Genomic DNA, 19287 nt, shown 5'->3' with positions numbered 1-19287 from the left:
CTAATATCATTATAGTCACAATAGCCATTGTTTATTATTTACTACGTACTAGGCCTCATTCTAAATACTTGTCCATACTATCTCATTTGATTCTCATAATAACCCTGTTAGAGAATTATTAAAACTATCTTCAGATTATATATGAGAGAACCAAGGGGCAGAGAAGTTATTTGCCCAAGGCCACAACACACAGTGAATATTCAAGTCATGATTTAATTATATTTATTAATATAATTATTAATTTATATATATACATTAAATTATATGTATTGTTTCTTTTTAAATTCAAATTTATTTCATTTTAATTTATACAAGAAAATGGAATTAGCAAGAGTAATTCATGCTATTTCAGATTTTTACATTACTTATAAATTTTAATACCTGATAAGTATATCTTTGATAGTAATATATCTATATTAACTAATCTGAAATCATTTAAGACATTGATTAGGTAGTTTGTAGTTAATGTATTTTGTTACAAGGAACTCTATTTTTTTTTTTTTTCCTTTTTGCGGGGAGCGGGGGCTACTCTTCGTTGTGGTGCGCAGGCTTCTCATTGCAGTGGCTTCTCTTGTTGCGGAGCATGGGCTCTAGGCGTGTGGGCTTCAGTAGTTGTGGCTCAGGGGCTCTAGAGCGCAGGCTCAGTAGCTGTAGGCTCACGGGCTTAGTTGCTCTGTGGCATGTGGGATCTTCCCGGACCAGGGCTCGAACCCGTGTCCCCTGCATTGGCAGGCAGATTCTTAACCACTGTGCCACCAGGGAAGCCGGAACTCTATTTTAACCCAACTATGATAGAACGTAAATAACAGTAAATTATGCATACTGTAGGATTTTATTTTTATACACATTTGATCATGGTAAAGAATCATAGTTACTGAGTTTTAAAGTGTATTTTAAAGTATTCAAAGTCATCCTATGACTAAAGAACAATAAAATAAATGTTAAAAGACACAACCATTATAATTCACAACTTCAGAATAATAGAAATATTTAATGATTGATTTTAGTTCTTCTAATCTTGGGATTTATGATACTTGGTAAATCACGAGTTCTGAGAATCTTAAAATTTCCATGCATTTTAAATATAAATCTTCAAAGCATCTAGGAATATGTTACTTGTTATTCAAATATGAGAACTGAATTTAACCAAAAGTTTAGTTCATAATTCCTCTTTTTATTATATAAATTTCAGGTGTGCAGCATTATAATGCAACATTTGTACACATTACAAAGTGACCACCACCAAAAGTCTAGTAATCATGCATAATCATACAGCTGACCCCTTCCTCCATTTCACCTTCTCCCAACCCCCTTCCCCTCTGGTAACCACTTATCTGTTCTCTATATCTATGAGTTTGGTTTTGGTTTTGTTTTTTGTTTGTTTTATATTTTTAGAGTCCACATATGAGTGAAATCATATGGTATCTGTCTTACTCTGTCTGACTTATTTCACTTAGCATAATACCTTCAAGGTCCGTACACGTCATCACAAATGACAGTATTTCTGTCACAAATGCACCCCAATTATGAATGGGGGTGCATATATCTTTCCAAATCAGTGTTTTTGTGTTCTTCAGATAAATACCCAGAGGTAGAGCTGGGTCATGTGATAGTTCTATTCTTAAGTTTTTGAGGAATCTCCATACTGTCTTCCAGAGTATCTGTTCAAATTTATAGTTCTACCAACAGTGTATGAGGGTTCCCTTTTCTCCACACCCCCTCCAACATTTGCTATTTCTTATCTTTTGATAGCAGCAATTTTAATACGTGTGACGCAATATCTTGTTGTGGTTTGATTTGTATTTTCCTAATAATTAGTAATGTTGAACATTTTTCATGTTCCTTTTGGCCATCTATATATCTTCTTTGGAAAAATATCTATTCATATCTTGTGCCTATTTTTTTTTTCTTGTGCCTATTTTTAACCAGGTTCTTTTTCTTCTTGAGTTATATGAGTTCTTTATATATTTTGGATATTATATTACATATATATGTGTGTATATATATATATTATCCCCTTATTGGATATACAATTTGCAAATATCTTCTCCCATTCAGTAGCTTTCCCTTTCATTTTGATGATAGTTTCCCTCATGTGTAGAAGCTTTGTAAATTTGAAGCTTTGTCCTGTTTGTTTATTTCTGCTTTTGTTTCCTTGCCTTTAGAGTCAGATCCACAAAAAACATCACTGAGACCAATGTTCATGAGGTTATCACCTATGTATTCTTCTAGGAATTTTATAGTTTCAGGTCTTTTATTCAAGTCTTTAATTCATTTTGAGTTCATTTGTGTGTATGGTGTATTGAAGATACTGTCCTTTCTCCATTATATGTTCTTTGCTTCTTTGTTATAAATTAATTGTCCATACATATGTGGGTTTATTTCTGGGTTCTAAATTCTGTTCATTGACCTGTATGTCTATTTTTGTGCCAGTACCATAACATTTTGATTACTATATCTTTGTAGTATAGTTTGAAATCAGGGATTGTGATATCTCCAGTTTTGTTCTTTTTTCCCAAGATTGTTTTTGCTATTTACAATCTTTTGTGGTTCCATATAAACTTTAGAATTATTTGTTATAATCCTGTGAAATGTGGCATTGGAATTTTGATAGGGATTGCATTGACTCTATAGATTGCTTTGGATAGTATAGATATTTTAACAATATTGATTCTGTCAATCCATGAACATGACATATCTTTCCATTTATTTGTTTCTTCTTCAGTTTCTTTCATCAATGTTTTTTATAGTTTTCAAGTTACAAGTTTTTCACCTCATTGGTTAAATTACTCCTAGGTATTTTATTCTTTTTCATGAAGTTGTAAATAGGATTGCTTTCTTATTTTCTCTTTCTTATAGTTCATTATTAGTGTAAAGAAACAACCCAGATTTCTGTGTATTGATTTTGTATCCTGTAACTTAACTGAATTCACTGTAACAGTTTTTTGATGGAGTTTTTAGGATTGTCTACATATAGTATTTTGGTATCTGCAAATAGTGACATTTTTTAATCTGGATGACTTGTCTTTCTTTTCTTGCCTAATTGCTGTGGCTAGGACTTCCAATACTATGTTGAATAAAAGTGGTGAGAGTGGGCATCCTTATCTTGTTCCTGATCTTAGAGGAAAAGCTTTCAGATTTACATTGTTGAGTATCATGTTAACTGTGAGCTTGTCAATTATGGCCTTTAGTATGATGAAGTATGTTCCCTCTATAACCACTTTGTTGAAAAGTTTTTATCATAAATTGATGTTGAATTTTGTCACATGCTTTTTCAGCATCTATTGAGATGATCATGTGATTTTTATTCTTCATTTTGTTAATTGTGAATGTTGAAATATCCTTGCATCCCTGGAATAAATCTTATTGATCTTGGTGTATGATCCTATTTATGTATTGTTGAATTTGGTTTGCTAGTATTTTGTTGAGGATTTTGCATCCATGTTTATCAAGGATATTGACCTGTAATTTGTGTGTGTGTATGTGTGTGTGGTGTCCTTGTCTGATTTTGGTATCAGGGTAATGCTGGCTTCATAAAATGTGTTTGGAAGGTTTCCCACCCTCTTCATTATTTTTTGAAGAATTTGAGAAGAATAGGTGTTAAATTTTTTTTGAATCTTTTGCAAAATTTACCAGTGAGGCTGTCTAGTCCTAGATTTTGATTGTTGGGTGATTTTTATTTCTGTTTCAGTCTCCTTACTAGTAGTCAATCTATTCAGATTTTGTATTTCTTCATGATTCAGTTTTGGAAGATATGTTTCTAGAAATTTATCCATTTCTTCTAGGTTGTTCAATTTTTGGTGTATAATTGTTCATAGTTGTCTCTTATGATTTTTTACTTCTGTAGTATCAGTTGTAACTTCTTTTTCATTTCTGATTTTATTTATTTGCAGCCTCTCTGCTTTCTTCTTGGTTAGTGTACCTAAAGGTTTGTCAATATTCTTTCTTTTCAAAGAACCAGCTCTTAGTTTCATTGATCTTTTCTATTTTTTTCTCTCTATTTCATTTATTTCCTCTGTGATCTTTTTATTTCCCTTCTTTTACTAATTTGGGCTGTGTTCTGTTTTTCCTTTCCTTTTAGTTCCTTTAGATTGTTTCTTTGGGATTTTTCTTGTTTCTTGAAGTAGGCCTGTATTGCTGTGAATTTCCTTCTTAGAACCACTTTTGCAACATCTGTTAGATTTTAGTACATTTTATTTGTTTTAATTTGTCTCTGGGGTTTTTTTTTTAATTTATCCTTTGATTTTTTTGATAACCCATTGTTGTTCAGTACCATATTGTTTAATCTACATGCTTTTTGTATGCTTTCATATTTTTTCTAATTGATTTCTAGTTTCATATGATTATGGTCAGAGAAGATCCTTTATATGATTTCAATGTTCTTGAATTTATTGAGGCTTCTTTTGTGATCTAACATGTAATCTATCCTTAGGAATGTTCTGTGTGCAGTTGAGAAGAATGTGTATTCTGTGGCTTTGGAGGGAATATATCAAGTTATATTCTGTATATATCAAGTTAATTTGGTCTAAAGTGTGAAGTCCCAGGTTTCCTTAATGATTTTCTGTCTGGATAAATTATCTGTTGATGTAAGTGGGGTGTTAAAATCCCCTACTATTTGTATTACTTTCTATTGCTCCCTTTAATTCAATTAATATTTGCTCTATATAACTTAGTTCTCCTATGTTGAGTGTATATACATTTATAAATGTTATATCTTCTTGCTCTTATATCCCTTTACCATTATTTAATGTCCTTCTTCATATTTTATTACAGTCTTTGTTTTAAAGTCTATTTTGTCTGATATAATTATAGCTACTTCTGCTTTCTTTTTATTTCCATTCATGTGGAATACCTTTTTCCACCCCTTCACTTTCAGTCTGTGTCCTTTCTCCTGACTTGAGTCTCCTGTAGACAGTATATAAATGTGTCTTGTGTTTTTGATCTGTTCAGCCACTCCGCCTTTTGAATAACAAATTTAATCCACTTACATTTAAGGTAATTATTAATAGGTATGCACATATTGCCATTTTGTTCATTGCTTTCTGGCTGTTTTTGTTGTCTCCCTCTGTTTCTTTCCTCATCATGCATTCCCTAGAGTTCCATAGTTTTCCTGGACATGTTCCTTGTTGATTTTCAAATTCAGGTGTTTTGTGGGCTCTTCTGTCCTATATAGGATCTCATGCTTGGGGTACCTGATGTGGAGCTTGAATACCTCTCTCCTCATGGAAAAAAAATCTGTACCTTTTTCATCTCTCTCAATTGTGGATTGCTGTGGCTGGGTGTGTCTATTTTTAAAATTTTTAATTTTTTTTCCCTTGGTAAAACAGTATTTTGGCTTCTCCTACCCATCTCAGTGCTATCCTTTTACCCATAGTTGTGGAGGCTCTGTTCATCCAGTTTTCTGGTCCCTTTCAGAGATAATTATTCCATATGTAGCTGTGGATTCGTTGTGTCCATGAAGGGAGGTAAGTTTAGGGTTTTTCCATACCACCATCTTGAATCCTCACTCATTAATACTTCTCTTACAAAATAAAACTCAATACAGGCAATTTTTTGGTGAAATTTCTACATATTTTCAGTACTGATGATCTTGAAAATTAATACAGATTATTTAGACAAAATTGTATCGAGGCATAGCAAAAGCTATTAAAATGCTCATACACATTGATCCAGCATTTTCCCTTCTAGGGAAATAATTTAAAGATGAAAACTATTTTTGAGGTAATACCTGTAAAAGAAAACTTTGTAATCTACATTTCAATATACTGAGGTTCATAAACATTAAAATTATACTATGGAAGATTCTTTTTTTTTTTTTAGAACTTTAATTTTTTTTAACATCTTTGTTGGAGTATAATTGCTTTACAGTGTTGTGTTAGTTTCTGCTGTATAACAAAGTAAATCATCTATATGTATACATACATCCCCATATCTCCTCCCTCTTGCACCTCCCTCCCACCCTCCCTTTCCCACCCTTCTAGGTGGTCACAAAGCACTGAGCTGATCTCCCTGTGCTGTGCAGCTGCTTCCCACTAGCTATCTATTTTACATTTGGTAGTGTATATATCTCCATGCTACTCTCTCACTTCGTCCCAGCTTACCCTTCCCCCTCTCTGTGTCCTCAAGTCCATTCTCTACGTCTGTGTCTTTATTCCTGTCCTGGCCCTAAGTTCATCAGAACCATTTTTGTTTAGATTCCATATATATGTGTTAGCCTATGGTATTTATTTTTCTCTTTCTGACTTACTTCACTCTGTATGAAAGACTCTAGGTCCACCCACCTCATTACAAATAACTCAATTTCATTTCTTTTTATGGCTGAGTAATATTCCATTGTATATATGTGACACATCTTCTTTATCCATTCACCTGTCGATGGACACTTAGGTTGATTCCATGTCCTGGCTATTGTAAATAGTGCTGCAATAAACATTGTGGTACATGTCTCTTTTTGAATTATGGTTTTCTCAGGGTATATGCCCAGTAGTGGGATTGCTGGGTCATATGGTAGTTCTAGTTTTAGTTTTCTAAGGAATCTCCATACTGTTCTCCATAGTGGCAGTATCAATTTATATTCCCACCAACAGTGCAAGAGGGTTCCCTTTTCTCCACACTCTCTCCAGCATTTATTGTTTGTAGATTTTTTGCTGATGGCCATTCTGACCATTGTGAGGTGATACCTCATTTGATTTGCATTTCTCTAATGATTAGTGATGTTGAGCATCCTTTCATGTGTTTGTTGGCAATCTGTATATCTTCTTTGGAGAAATGTCTGTTTAGGTCTTCTGCCCATTTTTGGATTGGGTTGTTTTTTTTTTTTGATATTGAGCTGCATGACCTGCTTGTATATTTTGGAGATTAATCCTTTGTCAGTTGCTTCATCTGCAAATATTTTCTCCCAGTCTGAGGGTTGTCTTTTTGTCTTGTTTATGGTTTCCTTTTCTGTGCAAAAGCTTTTAAGTTTCATTAGGTCCCATTTGTTTATTTTTGTTTTTATTTCCATTTCTCTAGGAGGTGGGTCAAAAAGGATCTTGCTGTGATTTATGTCATAGAGTGTTCTGCCTATGTTTTCCTCTAAGAATTTTATAGTGTCTGGCCTTACATTTAGGTCCTTAATCCATTTTGAGTTTATGTATGGTGTTAGGGAGTGTTCTAATTTCATTCTTTTACATATAGCTGTCCAGTTTTCCCAGCACCACTTATTGAAGAGGCTGTCTTTTCTCCACTATATATTCTTGCCTCCTTTATCAAAGTTAAGGTGACCATATGTGCATGGGTTTATCTCGGGGCTTTCTATCCTGTTCCATTGATCTATATTTCTGTTTTGGTGCCAGTACCATATTGTCTGGATAACTATAGCTTTGTAGTATAGTCTGAAGTCCAGGAGCCTGGTTCCTCCAGCTCCGTTTTCCTTTCTCAAGATTGCTTTGGCTATTTGGGGTCTTTTGTGTTTCCATGAAAATTGTGAAATTTTTTGTTCTAGTTCTGTGAAAAATGCCATTGGTCGTTTGATAGGGATTGCATTGAATCTGTAGATTGCTTTGGGTAGTATAGTCATCTTCACAATGTTGATTCTTCCAATCCAAGAACATGGTATATCTCTCCATCTGTTTGTCATCATCTTTAATTTGTTTCATCAGTGTCTTATAATTTTCTGCATACAGGTCTTTAGGCCTTTCCTTCTCTGTGTTTCCTGCCTAGGGAAGCTCCTTTAGCATTTGCTGTAAAGCTGGTTTGGTGTTGCTGAATTCTCTTTACTTTTGCTTGTCTGTAAAGGTTTTAATTTCTCTGTCAAATCTCAATGAGATCCTTGCTGGGTAGAGTAATCTTGGTTATAGGTTTTTCCCTTTCATCACTTTAAATATGTCCTGCCACTCCCTTCTGGCTTGCATAGTTTCTGCTGAAAGACCGGCTGTTAACCTCATGGGGATTCCCTTGTATGTTATTTGTTGCTTCTCCCTTGCTGCTTTTAATATTTTTTCTTTGTATTTAATTTTTGATAGTTTGATTAATATTTGTCTTGGCATGTCTCTTCTTGGAATTATTCTGTACGGCACTCTCTGTGTTTCCTGGACTTGATTGACTATTTCCTTTCCCATATTAGGGAAGTTTTCAACTATAATCTCGTCAAATATTTTCTCAGTCCCTTTCTCTTTTTCTCTTCTTCTTCTGCAACCCTTAGTATTTAAAGGTTGGTGCATTTAATGTTGTCCCAGAGGTCTCTGAAACTGTCCTCAATTCTTTTCATTCTTTTTAACTTATTCTGCTCTACAGCAGTTATTTCCAGTATTTTATCTTCCAGGTCACTTATCCATTCTTCTGCCTCACTTATTCTGCTGTTGATTCCTTCTAGAGAATTTTTAATTTCATTTATTGTGTTGTTCATCTGTGTTTGTTTGCTCTTTAGTTCTTCCAGGTCCTTGTTAAATGTTTCTTGTATTTTCTCCATTCTATTTCCAAGATTTTGGATCACCTTTACTATCATTATTCTGAATTATTTTTCAGGTAGACTGCCTATTTCCTCTTCATTTGTTTGGTCTGGTGAATTTTCATCTTGGTCCTTCATCTGCTGCATATTTCTCTGTCTTCTCATTTTGTTTAACTTACTGTGTTTGGGGTCTCCTTTTCACAGGCTGCAGGTTTGTAGTTCCCATTGTTTTGGTGCCTGCCCCCGGTGGGTGAGGTTGGTTCAGTAGCTTGTATAAGCTTCCTGGTGGAGGGGACTTGTGCCTGTGTTCTGGTGGGTGGGGCTGGATCTTTTCTTTCTGGTGGGCAGGGCCACATCTGTTGGTGTCTTTTGGGGTATCTGTGAACTTAGTATGATTTTAGGCAGTCTCTCTGCTAATGGGTGGGGTTGTGTTCCTGCTTGCTAGTTGTTTGGCATGCGGCATCCAGCACTGGAGCTTGCTGGCCATTAAGTGGAGCTGGATCTTAGTGTTGAGATGGAGATCTCTGGGAGAGGTCTCACTGATAGATATTACGTGGGGCTGGGAGGTCTCTGGTAGTCCAGTGTCCTGGACTCAGCTCTCCCACCTCAGAGGCTCAGGCCAGACACCCAGCCAGAGCACCAAGACCCTGCCAGCCACATGGCTCAGAAGAAAAGGAAGAAAAAAAGGGGAAAAAAAATGAACAGATAGAACCCCAAACCAAATGGTTAAAGCAAAATTAAACAGACAAAATCACACAAAGAAACATACACACACACGCATATAAAGAAAACAAACAAATAAACAAGAACGAACAGTCAGAACCCTAGGACAAATGGTAAAAGCAAACCTAGACAGGCAAAATCATGCAACGAAACATAGACATACACACTCACAAAAAGAGAAAAAAGGAAACAATATATATAGAGAGAGAGAAAATAAAAAACAAAAAGAATTAAATTAAAAAAAGAGAGCAGCCAAACCAATAAACAAATCCACCAGTGATAACAAGCACTAAAAACTAAATAAGATAAACATAAAAATCAGAAACAAATCAGATGCAGGAAGCAAACCCCAAGTCTACAGTTGCTCCCAAAGTCCACCGCCTCAATTTCAAGAACACTCGTTGTCTCTTCAGGTATTCCACTGATGCAGTGTTCATCAAGTTGATTGTGGGGATTTAATCCACTGCTCCTGAGGCTGCACGGAGAAAATTTCCCTTTCTCTTCTTTTTTCTCACAGCTCCTGTAGTTCAGCTTTGGTTTTGGTCCTGCCTCTGCGTGTAGGCCGCCCCCAGGCATCTGTTCCCCACCCAGACAGGAGGGTGTTAAAGCAGTGGCTGGTTAGGGCTCTCTTGCTCACTCAGGCCGGGGAGAAGGAGGGGATACAGTAGTCATAATTGGAATGCGGGGCGAGCTTGTGGCGGCAGAGGCCTGAATGACATTGCAACAGCCTGACTCATGCCATGTGTTCTCCTGGGGAAGTTGTCCCTGGATCAGGGGACCCTGGCAGTAGTGGGCTGCGCAGGCTCCTTGGGGGGGTGTGGGTAGTGACCTGCGCTTGCACACATGATTCTTGGTGGCAGCGGTGGCAGCGTTAGTGTTTCCTGCCTGTCTCTGGGGTCCAAGCTGATAGCCATGGCTCATGCCCATCTCTGGAGCTCACTTAGGCAGTGCTCTGCCTTCTGTGGTTGCACAGAGTAGGAATTCCCTCTCCTCACACACCCCAAAACAATGGTCTCTTGCCTCTTTGGCAGGTCCAGATTTTTCCCTGACACCCTCCTGACTAACTGTGGTGCACTAGACCCCTTCAGGCTGTCATCACGCAGCCAACCCCAGTCTGTTCCCTGTGGTCTGACCTCCAAAGCCCAAGCCTCAGCTCCTCATCCCCACCTGCCCTGGCTGGTGCGCAGACAAGCCTCTCAGGCTGGTGAGCGCTGGTCGGCACCGATCCTCTGTGTGGTAATCTCTCTGCTTTGCCCTCTGCACCCCTGTTGCTGTGATCTCCTCTGTGGCTCTGAAGCTTCCCCCACCCTGCCCACCTCCTGTCCCCATGAGTGAAGGGGCTCCCTAGTGTGTGGAAACTTTTCCTCCTTCACAGCTCCCTCCCAGAGGTGCTGGTCCTGTCTGTATTCTTTTGTCTCTGTTTCTTCTTTCTTCTTTTGCCCTACCCAGGTACATGGGGGTTTTCTTGCCTTTGGGGAAGTCTGAGGTCTTCTGCCAGCATTCAATAGGTGTTCTGTCAGAGTTGTTCCACATGTAGATGTATTTCTGATGTATTTGTGGGGAGGAAGGTGATCTCCATGTCTCACTCCTCCACCATCTTGAAGGTCTCCCCCCTACAGAAGATTCTTGAAGTATGAAGACATGTCATAATATTACTAGAATGAAAACACATTGACATACAAAATGAAAATGAAATATAATTTTAGAACTGTGGGTTTGAATCATTTAAAACTTTTCTAATTATGTTATATATTTATTAAAAGACATCCAATGTTGCCATTTTTAAATATGTAAATACATTTTTTAATTTTAGTATAAAATACAGATGAGTTGCAAAATAGTACAAAGTGTTCCTGAACACCCAGTACCCAGATTCCTCTACTAACGTCTTACATCACTATGGCACATTCACAACAACTAAGAAACCAATATTTATATATTATTTTTAACTAAACTCTATGCTTTATTCAAATTTCATTAGTGTTCCACCATTGTCCATTTTCTGTTCCATGAACCCATCCAGGATACCGTGTTATATTTAATTATTTCCTCAGGTTCCTTTGGGCTGTGATAGGTTCTCAGAATTTCCATTGTTTTGATAACCTTGCTAGTTTTGAGAGCAATGGTCAGATATTTTATAGAGTGCCCCTCTATTTGGGGTTGTCTGTTTTTTTTCTCATGTGTAGACTGGAGTTTTTAGTTATTGGAGAAAAATCCACAAAAGTAAAGTGCTATTCTAATCACATATCGTGGATATATGCTGTTGATATGATTCATTCCTCATGATCATCTGGCTAAGGTAGTGTTTGCCTGGTTTCTTCACTGTAACGTTATTTCCCATTCTTTCCCTTTCACACTGTACTCTTCGGAAGCAAATCACTAAGCATAGTCCACACAGAAAAGCTGAGGAGTTGTGCTTCTTGAGGGGAGAATATCTATGTGAATTATTGATAATACTTCTATATGGTAGATTTGTCTCATCTCCCATCTTAAAATGTATTCAATTATTTATTTCCATCAACATGGACACATGGATATTTACTTTATACTGTGGTGGTTATAATACATTACTGCTTTTTCTATTTTGATGTTCAAGGTGTTCCATCTTCAGCAAATGGGAGCTCTTTCAGGTGGCTCCTCTGTCCCTGTGACTTACCCCCATTACTTTGTTTTTGAGCACTTTCTTACTCTCTGACAGACTAAGGATTATAACACTGGCCTCCTGAACCTGCACTCTCTACTTTAATATTGTGACAAAATGACCACCTTCTGTTTATACATGTGGTCAGAGAAATTGGTCTATAGGTAAATGGATAAATGGATTTATACCCTCTGGAGAACTTTCACATCAATCTACTCCACCACTTTTAAATTATGCCTTAAATCATATGCCTTTGTCCTTTTAAATTATATGTAATGACCAAAAGTCATGTCTTTCTCAGCTCTATCATTGCACAATTATCTTATCACTAACTCTTAAAGAGCAAACACTCCTTTCTCCTTTAAATTTCCTTTGCCATCAAATTACAGTGTTCCCATTCTTATGCATGAATAATCCATGAATGAACTTCACATAAGATCTGACTCCTGACCCTCTGTATTCCATGCTCATTCTGGAAGAAATGCTTGGCTAATATTCTCCACTATTAATTTTATGGTTTTATCTTTTTGCATAGGAAATATTCTGACCAATTTTAACATTTTGAGTAGAAGTAGTTGTCTCTGACTATATCCTTGGTTAAAGACTGGGGAGAGTAATTTGATAACAGACATGGTAAAAACTTGTGCTTTATTTCTGTTTTTTTACTCAGACAGAAAATATTTCCATTTGGTCCTAGAGAATGTTGGATTTCACACTCCAAAACAAATAACAAAAAGTACTTGATTATTTTTTTCATTTTAATTGATTTTCAAATTTGGTATAAATAAAATCACAGAGAAAATGAGATAAAATGCTCTTAGGAGCTCTATTGCAGTACTGAAGTGTGTCTACTAGTTGCTGTTCTTAGACCAGCTCATCACATCCTGTCAAAGGTTAAGAAATAATTGTTTGGGCACTGAATAAACTGATAAGAAACACAGGTAAGGGAGATGGAAACAATATTGAAATGTCTAAATCCTATGTTATTTCTAAAGGTTAGGAAAGAATTCATATTTTCTTTCTAAATGTCAATTTAATCTGAATGGCAGTAACCTTGAATAACATTTGAATTTAATGTAGAGCTTTTGAAAATGAAGCAATTGCCTAGCTAACTGCCTGTTTTACTTTTGGGTGAACTTCACGTTTGGCTTTCAGCTGATGGATAGCTGAAGTATCATTTACATTTGGAAGTATAAACATAATATTTGGTAGTTATTAGATGAGAAGAGAGAAGCTTTATTGTTGGCCAGTGATCATTGTGGGATTTCTGAGGCTCAAAGGGCTCGATAATGAATGGAGTTATACAGTTCATCAGATTGGATGCCTAATTAGAATTAGAAGCGACCAAGCCTTGAGCATTATTCTGGACATTCAGGATATCCAAACGCTAGCTCTGTCTGTTGTCTCCAAACAGAAATACTTCTCTCAAGGCAAGTTTCAGAGAGGAGCTAAGTATGTCACAGAATTCTTCACAGTCAATATATAAGTGGGAAGGGTGTGGTAAGCCTGGGAAGACAATTGGCTAGTAGACTTTAACTTCCTGTTAATTCTAGGGATGAGTTGAATAGCTTTGTTTCAAATTTTTGATCTTGATCAGACTATCAGTTGAAGGGATCTGGATTCAGTATTATACAAACTGGACTCTGGGAAGAGTCCGGTTTTGTTTTTTTGTTTTTTTTTTAGAAAGTGACACCAGGACATGGACAATTAGAGACAAGTAGTCAAAAACATGGTGATCCAAGGGAAGAGTTTAGGGTCACAGCTGAGAGAAGATGAGGCCAAACAGACAGTATCCCAGATACTAGATAGAGGCTGATAGGAAGCAAGACTTGGTAGTACCTTGTACATTCTGACTGACCAGTTATTCTCTCAGTATGTTAAACACTTGAAATCACCACTGATCCCTGATTCTTGGGACTTGTCTAATGTTTCTCATTCTAGCAGGATTACTAGTTTATTTTCTCTTATATTATTATTTCTGGAGATTGTAGGCATTATTCCTGACAAAGTATCTGCTAGAGTAACATTTTAAAATTCATGGATGTGAGGAAATCCTCTTGATCCCTACCTGCTTAATAACTTGAGGTAAGGAACCTCCTTACCACTTATTGGAAAATGATGTAATTGGACCAGATTCCCAAGGTCTTTTAGGGTTCTAACATTCTGGAAACAGAAATGCACAATACACTAAAAATTCTAAAACTTAAAAGACCATAGATTTCAAAAATCCATACACTCCCAAGTAAGCAACTTTTCTAACAAATATTTTAAAACAAAAAAGGTGAATGAAATTAAATTATTTGAATATGGCATTAACAAAAATCTCCTCCCTAAATAAGTCAGCAGCTCTTTTAATATATCAGATAATAGTCTTTCAAAATAGTTCCTTCAACTGCCTTTGCTCTAAGTTTCAAACTTAATGTTCATAGTTTATGTATCTAGCCCTATAAAGTACATTGATATTAAAGTTATACTCAAGATCTGGTTATCTTTTAGTCTGATTTCCTTTTCAGTGCAGATAGAAAATGTATAAGGCCTATTTCAGACCCTATAAAGAAAATGAAACACCAAAGTAAGAACAGAATCCCTGATTCTATCCATGCAAAGTTGCTAGAATAAATAGCCATTTCCCACTCACTTACCTATTGCACAGTCAAAATCTCCAAACTGTCTTAGGTCAGCTCTTCCTAACTGCACATTCAGAGAAGAGTAAGAATCACATGATAAGGCACTATGTTATCACCACCAAACTATTGGAAGTGAATTATCAAGATGACTTTCACACATTCTTTATTAGATATTTATCAATGACAAATATGCATTGCTGATAGATTCTCAAATGGATTCAACACATCTTTCATTCTTATCTCTTTTGATATTATCATATCTCATCAATGGCCTGTCTTCTCTATGTACTGAGGCATTCATAACATACCAAGATGATTACATCATATGATTTTCTTTTCTTCCTCTGAGTACTCCAAATTCCATATCTCACTAACTGCCCTATCCCACCAAGAGGAGAAGAATATCTTGGGGCTTAGTCTGGTCTTCTCTTGGGGACATTTGAGTTTTCCCAGCATGTTTGCAGTAGGAAGGGATCTGTGGGTTCAGATTGGAATGGATAGCCAAGCAGCTGTAATTTCTCCTCCTTGAATATTAATTGCCTGTTATCTAATTTGCACAACTCTGCTTGTCATGGTTACTTTCTTAGCAAGCCTGATGTCAAGAAACTGTTGCTGGTCATCTCCCCTGAGTAAAGAAACCTAGGCTCAGAATAAAAATTAAGATCATAAAGGATCTCCACTGTCTGAATCTTTGTATAACTTGGTATTCAAATTGACTTAGAATTTAAGGGTTTCACTTGAGCTAGTGCTGGCAGAAAGCCATCTATGGTTTGTTCCTTCTTCCTGGATTTTGCCTGCCCATATAGATTTACTGGCTAGTTATAGTCTAATAGAATTCTTGGAAATAATTTGTAACAAATTGTCCAATTCTTGCATATTCTGTAATACAATTCTATGTTTTGATTGCTTGTCCAGCTACCAATGTTTGTGTGGTGTTTAACAGCGTCATGAGATAGAACGTCACCAGCCTGTTCTTAAGGCTCAGTCCCAGGTGAATATAATTCCAATGATATAGAAATTTTTATTGGAGATATAGCTCTTACTGAATTGATCTACCTGTCTTTTAAGATTAATAAGCTATTTTAAGTCCTTAAGCCTCTAAAGGTAATTGAGATTTTTTTTAGCTTTGTACAGATCTACTGGTCATATTACAATGTACTATTCAAACAAGAAACTGATGCAATGGAAAGAAATGGTTTCAATTAAAATATAAAACATCAGTCCTTTTAAGGCCTTATAGGTAGATTGATGTGGAGGGAAATCCTACACTGACAATTTCCGGAGGTCTGAGTTTTATGGTTGTACTATCATCAGTTAGCTTTACAGAAGTTCTTCAAAACAAGGAACAAAAGGCCCAGGGAATTAAACTCTTTCCCCAAAATCGTATAGTATTTTGGAAATACATAGAATTAACATGGTGACCTGGAAAGAGCACAGGTCTCAAAACTAATCGCAAGTGTCTATCAACCCATGTTTTGTTAGGTCTGTTTGCCCTCAGAATAAAAGTAAATTGTCCCTATTCTCTCTGCCTTGGACAGTATCTTGACCAGCAGCATCATAGCTAGCTTCAGCTTCTGACAGCCAGTCCTTTTGTAGTTCCATCTTCCACTCAGTAAGTTAGGTACAACACTGCCTGTCTCCTTCATTTTGTCCCTTTGGCCTAGGAGTGAGAGTGGCTTTCTGTTACTGCCAACCTCTAGGCTGCCTCACTGCCCTCTAACTGACCTTTTGCTACCTGTGTTATCCATTTCTTGTGTTATAAATGATCTCCATTTCTGTTTTCCTAGTGGAACCATACCTGATACACTAACTTCATGATTTTGAGCAAGTTACTAACGGATGTTCTGATTCAATCTTTTTTTTCCTTCCTCACTTTAAAAATGGAACTAATATTAGTTGTTTATGGTACTACTGTGAAGAGAGATAATTCTCTGATATGTAATTGGAACTTAATAACTCATAACTGATTGTTATGATGGTGTTCGTTTTTGTTGGTTATATATGCTGTTGTCACTAGAATGAAAATTAACACTTAAGTTTCTAAGTGATGTGGGTTTTTTTCCCCTGCCACATCACTGTTGGGTCCAAAGAAGCAAGACTGTTTCTCCAACCATTTTATCATTTGAAAGCTCAGTGGAAAATGATGCAAGCAGGCAAGCTTGTATATATTTTTTCAACCAATTAATTCGTCTGTGAACCTTAAATATTTGGTAATACTGCTTGTAGATAATTTAGGGTGTAGGAAAATTAATCAAAGTCATCTATATGTTATGTATACTAAATCCTAGAGAAATCTGTTACCTACATGGAGGAATGTGGACTTTTGCAAAAAGGGATAAAACTTATTTCATTCTCTTTCAAAAATTCTAGAAAGCAGTACATAATGATATTTTCCAAATGAATTTTTCTCAGTCTGCCCTGTTTACTACATGAAATACCAGCTCATCACTTTACCCTGAAGGATTTTAAGCTCTTAAATGTCAGCATCTAAGGTGAATGAAAAACACAGGTCACATTGTGTAAAAATACCTGCTTCTAAGGGTCTAAGATAGTGTAACTCCATGCAACTCATCCACTGGAAGACAACCCCTCTTCAGCTGAGTACTTAAAATATTTCCATTTCCCTGGTTAATTTGAGTAGACTGGCAAATTTTTCACCAACATCATGGAGTGGAAAGATCCAAAATGTTGAAATCAGGAGAGCTTCGATTCTAGTTTGTTATGCTGCTTGATAGCTGTGTGATTTGGGGTAGTTCCCCTATCTAAGCATCACTTTCTTCATTTGTGAAAAGGGACTAATAGCTCTATAGGAAGCACATGGTGGCAACAATGGCATGTCTTCAAAAACCTGGAACTGGAAATAATCTTTCCCTCTGAGAGCTAAGTAATGAAATCAACTCATAATCATTTCAATATTAAGCACTCAGGCTCTAAAGACACATAGAGCTTGATTTTTACTCTGACTTCTCTGCATAACATTTTGTGTTCTTGAGGAGGGATTTTTAAATTCCTTAAGATCAGTTTCCTTATCTGTAAGGCAGGGATAAACAAAAGGTATCTATTTCAAAGTTTGTTATGAAAATTAAGTTAAAACAAAATATTTGGTACAGTACCTGGTTCATGACAAATTTAAATATCAACTCACTGTTGCTATGATGGTTTACAATAGAGATGTTCAAAATTAACTGTCTTAAGGAGACTCCTGGGCACCAAAATGAGAGAGTAACTGACTGACAATATGAACATACCAAGACAAAGGCTGTGACAATCATAAGGAGAAAGATTATCAGTGAAGGAATAGACACAGAAAAAGTGAGTGACAGGGTAAAACATTGGCAATGAATATTCAAACTGGTCAGCAAGAGAGGATACCCTAACAGATTGAAGTTAATACCTAGGCTGCCTGGCAGGCCCATCAGAATTCAATGCTATTAATTATACAGCCTACATTGTAACTTCCATTTTCCATTTATCAGCTACTGATTACCAAGCATACTTCTGATACTTTGGCTTCTGTGTTACGAGTCTACAGTGAGACAATCCTGGTTAGACTGAAAGTATTGTCAATTGATCCAGAATTTTACATGTCCCATGGGTAATTAGGAAGTTGTCATTATGGTTTTACATATTGATTTAGTTTGTGTTTTGTTAGCATGAGCCAGCATCTTTGAATCCAAGCAACTGAGACTCTAATGAGGCTATCAGTGGAGACAGCTGGGTTTGAGATCAATTGGCATAAGGCACCTGGGCTTGACATTTATTAACTATTGAATATTTGTCAGATTAATAGAACTCTGATCATAGGTTGTTATAAAAATTAAGTGTTTCAAAACACATAGCATAATACATAAGCACTAAATATATGCTCTTTAATAAAGTAACAACAACAAAATTGTGATAAAATGCTTGAACCTTACCAATAGAAGTACTTTGTGCTTGGGGTGAGAGAAATGAAGGAAGACAGTCTTTGGTATCTACTTTTTCTGTTTTCTTAAATTTTTCAAAGAGTTCTCTGCAGATAAGCTATGTGGTCATTGCCAAAAGATAATATATCAATATTTAAAGCTTTTCTTCCTCATAAAAATGTAACTGTGCTGATCCAAATTCACTCTTTTATTTATTATTTCAGTCAGTACATCATCAAATATACAACTTAGTCCTTTATAACTCAAAGAATACATATTGGATGAGAAGTAATATCGTAGGACACTGAGACTGTAAAAATAATGATACAATACTGCTCTTTCAATAGTCAACCTAGGAGGGAAGAAATATAGAATAAAATTCTTATAAAATGTAAATATAAACAGAAAACTACAATGTATTATGATAGGTTCTGTAATAGAAGAATGTATTTACTATTGTGAAAAATAAAAGGAAGGAACACAATGTAACATTTGAACTGGATATTAAGACTGAGTGGTGAGCAGGGATAGGATGGATATTCCAAGGAAAGGAAGTGGCAAAAAGAAGTGGCATATACCTAGGTAGAAAGTTCTTAGAGGGCACCAAATGTTTGAGATTAGTCATAAGTTAAGGGTTTTTATAGCACTGCATTTTCAGGCAAAAACATCAGGTGAAGGTAGAAAAATAGGGCAAGGTAAGATTTACATGGGCTTTTTCTACGTCATGCATGCTAAGAAGCTGAACCTTTATCCACAGATAGTGATGTACCAGAAAATAGTTTTTTAAATACTGACTGTCTATAACACTTTATTTTTATTATGAATATATATTATAGCTGACTATGCAAAGGCATGTACAGGAGAGGAAACAAAAGTTTTGTTTTTGTTATTTTTCTCTTTGTATTGCCCACATGGGAATAATGTTGATGAATTAATCTTATTATCACCGTTCTTCAAACAAAT

This window comes from Balaenoptera acutorostrata, chromosome 16, assembly GCF_949987535.1.
Source record: "Balaenoptera acutorostrata chromosome 16, mBalAcu1.1, whole genome shotgun sequence".
Classification (NCBI taxonomy): Eukaryota; Metazoa; Chordata; class Mammalia; order Artiodactyla; family Balaenopteridae; genus Balaenoptera; species Balaenoptera acutorostrata.
The sequence above is the reverse complement of the archived record's forward strand: the minus strand, read 5'-3'. Positions refer to the sequence as shown.